At 47.0% G+C, this 4,498-nt stretch overlaps 1 pseudogene; it reads left to right on the top strand.

Moving 5' to 3' along the window:
- The first annotated feature begins 384 nt into the window (after positions 1-384).
- Positions 385-502, top strand: LOC126199728 (5S ribosomal RNA; annotated as a pseudogene).
- Positions 503-4,498: the final 3,996 nt, after the last annotated feature.

The following is a 4,498-nucleotide window of genomic DNA, read 5'->3' as shown; positions in this document are numbered from 1 at the left end:
TCGATCACATCTGAGATGGGATTGAACGTGGCATCAGAGGTCATCGCCTCCCTCTCCAAAATTACGGGAATTAGGCGACGTGTGTGTGCAGATGTGGTGTCAGCTTCCTCCAAGGTCTCATTGCTTCCGTGTCCCCACAATTCGCCGCTGTTTCCCGTGCTAGCTGTGGACATACCAGCTGTTAGGTATGTGTCCATAATGTGCTGGCTGATCAGTGTGTGTATCTAAACTCAACAGATACGATTCAGATCAATTCTCTTATATTGCATGGGTAGATCGATTTCGTCGAGGGAAGCAAAGCCTCTGTCTTTAGGCAGTTGGTAATTGCGTAGGGGAACTAAACCAGCAGTGCTTTTCCTATTTTCGTCTTCCTTACCGTAAATTGGCAACGGCCTTGCCGCAGTGGATACGCCGGTTCCCGTCAGATCACCGAAGTTAAACGCTGTCGGGCGTGGCCGGCACTTGGATGGGTGACCATCCGGGCCGCCGTGCGCTGTTGCCATTTTTCGGGGTGCACTCAGCCTCGTGATGCCAATTGACCGAATAGTAGCGGCTCCATTCAAAGAAAACCATCGTAACGACCGTGAGAGCGGTGTGCTGACCATACGCCCCTCCTAATCTGCATCCTCAGCTGAGGATGACACTGTGGTTTGATGGTCCCGATGGGCCACTTGCAGCCTGGTGGCGAATTGCTTACCGTAAATTCAATTATTCGTAAGTGGGGCTATGTAATTGATATTAAAAAAAAAACAATATTCTTTCAGGTACTGCTGTTGGCTGTGTGGGGGCTGCTGGCTCGAACAGAGGTTCCCAAGTGACGGCAGACACTCGGAGCGCGCGGTCGCAGTACCTGGCGCTGCTGCGCGCCGCACAGCTGCTGCAGGCGCACTTCGGCCTCGCGATCGCCTCTGACGTAGCCGCTGACCTCATGACGGTGCTGTACGAAGTCGACCTGCTCGCCCATGTCGCAGCAGGCAGGATGCAGAGAGCATACCCGCACGCATGGACTCAGGTGGCCGTGGCTTGTGCCACAATGCTGGCGTACATGCTGCTGCGAATAGTGCTGATCGCGGAGTCCTGCTGGTCGGCGGCCTCCCTTGCTGACGAAGTCCGCTGCCTGCTGACTGAGCGAGAAGCCGCGGAGGTGCCGCGGCTGCGGTTCTCTGCCGCCGGCTTCTTCTCTCTGGACAGGTCGCTGCTCGTCTCAGTCCTCAGCATCGTCCTTACGTATGGCACAGTTCTGTACCAGATCCGTTCACTCTAACCCACAGAAACTGGGTTCCATTATGGCAAGTATATAAGTACTGCCATCAAGGCGAAGTGACTAGGCGGTCAAGCCTGTTGCGCTCATGCCATACAAACAGAGATGGAAGGTTATCACGACCTTTCTTAGTATCCATTAGACCCAAACAATGAAATTATACTTTCCAGTTAAAATCTGATAACCAAATTGTATCTGTTGGTGTCGTTTGTACAACTCTTTTACTCCTTCTTGAATAGCTCGGGCAGGTAATTTGTCCATAATTTCTCCTATTGTCTGTTTCTCTGCACCACAGACACCCACGCCACCTTTGCAGTAACCACTGTCCTCAAAGGTTCATACAAATCTGCGTTGACTCCTTTGGGTGCGGTTCAGTCTCGGCCATTTATGACACGAAGGATTAAATCCTGCAATCTCCGTCTTTGGGTTTCGAATTAGGTGCGCACTCTGTGGCAGTAGTCCATTGCAGCGTTCTTTCCACTTGTCAGCAACATCAAAAGCGGTCTCCTGTAAACTGCGCCCAGTGAAATTTGCTCGAGGGCTGTCCACTAATCCCCCGTCAATACCCCGTCCGTGTAGTCCAGCCTTCCCGGAAGGTAGAAGAGGCGAAGGCACGTGGTGTACTGATTAAGAAGACTGAAGATTGTATTGTATTGTATGGAACTCGGGACCTAGAAACGACGGAGAGGCTTCGTCGGCGCTGTAGCCCTCAATGGTACACAACCCCACAACAGGCTACAGCAGTCCACTCACCCCACCGCCGCCCCACACCAAACCCGGAGTTATTGTGCGTTTCGGCCCCACAGTGGACCCTCCCTCCCCCCCCCCCCCCCCCCACCCTCTACGAACGTCTCACACCAGACTAGTGTAACCCCAATGTTTGCGTGGTAGAGTAATTATGGTGTACGTGTAGGTGGAGACAGTGTTTGCGCAGCAATCGCCGACATAGTGTGAATGAGGCGGAATAAGGGGAACCAGACCGCAACCGCCGAGGCAGATGGAAAACCACCCTAAAAACCACCCACAGGCTGGACGGCACGCCGGACCTCGCCACTGATCCGCCAGGCAGATTCGTGCTGGGGACCGGCACGCCTTCCCGCCCAGATAGCAGTGCGTTAGATCGCACGGCTAACCGGGCGCGCAGCCTGGAGATACTCAAACAAGAACGGAAATGTCAACATTTTTACGATCAGAAATGCTCACATGTTTGAGGCTGAAACAGTTTTTTTTTCTTACTACCGGATGTTCAGCACCTACAATGGAAAACATTAAAATCGAATTATAAACACTGATTTTAAAAGTCTTGTCATCTGTACTCGACAAAGCACACTTCAAAATAGAAATAAATAAAATATGATCCATACCCGTGGGTCAGTATTTGATACATGTAATGTGAATAAGATATATTGTCATACTAACTAAACGTCTATTACGCACATATATAGATGGCACGAGCTGTACACAGCTTCTTCTTCCACTCCTAGTAGGATGCGTGTGCGACCTTTACATGTGACGTAAAACTTGAAACAAATTTTCGTGATAATAATAATTCTACATCTACGTTCACGTCCATATTCTGCAAACTACTCTGAAGCGCTTACGCACACGGTACTTTCCATTCTACGGGTTGTTTACTGTTTCTGCTCGTCCTATTCATCTATGGGGCGCTGGAACACTAGTAGTGTAAACGCCTTCGCGCGCTCTGTAATTATTCTGATCTACTAGGGCACTGATACGCAGGAGAATGTAGCACATTACTAGATTCATTACTTAAAGCCGGTTCTTGAAAGTGAATAGGCTCTCTTAGGATAGTTTGCTTCTAGCTTCAAACGTCTGCCAGTAGAGTTTCTTCATTATTTTCGTAACACTCTGCTACGGGTGAAACAAATCTGTACCAATTTGTGCTACTCCTCATTGTACACGTTCATTATCCCCCGCCCCTCCTTTTTCGTATGGGCCCCCACAAACTTACACGCTATACCAGGGGAGGTCGTATGAGTGTTTTGTAATCAATCTGCTTTGTAGACTGATAGCATTTCCCTAATATTCTACCAGCGACCCGAAGCTCAACACCTGCTTTACCTATGATGGAAGCTATTTAGTCGTCCCATTTCATATCCCTACAAGCTATTAAACTGGAGTATTTGTACAAATTAACCGATACCACTTATGAGTATTTGATGTCATAGTCATAGGATACTACGTATTTTCTTTCTATGATGTTCACTATTTTATATTTATGGTCATTTAACCCAAGTTGCCACTTATTCCACTGCTTTGAAATCTTATCAAGATCAGACTAGATATTTATGCAGATTCTTTCAGAGAGCACTTCATTATGGTTAATCGTATTGTCTATGAAAAGTCTGAGGTTATTATGAATACTGGATCGTTAGTACAAAACATAACTGGCAGTGGTCCCATCCGAGATAACATACTGCATTCGCCCTAGCAAAAAATCCTCACACCAAATTTCGCTTGATACCCCACACGATCGTACTTCCGACAACAGGCGTATGTGAAGCACTGAATCAAATGCTTTCTTAAATCGAGAAACCCAAGTTTTCAGGCTGTCATGTGCGAGTTGGGTATCACATGGTCTGCCTTTTCGGTACCATGCTGCTGGCATGGAGGAGGTCATTCTGTTTGAGATGCATTATGTTTCCTCTCATAAATGTTCTAAGATTCTACAACAGTTGGATATCATGGGTATTTGACGCCGGTTTAATAGTTCACTTCTGAAACCCTTACATGTAACCTGTACTTTCTTTTAACATGGATTTTAGTTCCGGGGATTTACAGAAGATTATGGTTCAAAGAGGGGCTAATTCAGCCATAAATTTTGTGAAGTATCTCATGAGGATTACAGTGGGTCCTGAGTGTTTGAGCTTCCTAACAACCTTGTGTTACGCTGTCGGGTCTGGCTATGATTTCAGTGACATATCGCAACTAGAAGTCGTAAGTAGAAAGTAAAAGTAGTATCGGGTAGTTATAATTGAAGTGCAGCAACTTACAGTGGTCCAGTGTGTTCTGTAATTATCGCATGGCAATGACACTTGATAGATATGCTAATGCGTTAATGTGGTACCGATTTACGCTGGAAAAAAATAGTTCCAATTTTGGCTACTAGGTGCACATATGGCGTCGTGAGTGTAAGAAACACTTATAGAAATATTTTCATTTGTAACGGATTAGGAAAGGGACATGGGCAGAAAAAGTTAAACAAATGAGAAAGGC

The sequence above is a fragment of the Schistocerca nitens genome, chromosome 8, assembly GCF_023898315.1.
Source record: "Schistocerca nitens isolate TAMUIC-IGC-003100 chromosome 8, iqSchNite1.1, whole genome shotgun sequence".
Classification (NCBI taxonomy): Eukaryota; Metazoa; Arthropoda; class Insecta; order Orthoptera; family Acrididae; genus Schistocerca; species Schistocerca nitens.
Note: the sequence above shows the minus strand (reverse complement) of the source record. Positions and strands in the feature narration are given on the sequence as shown.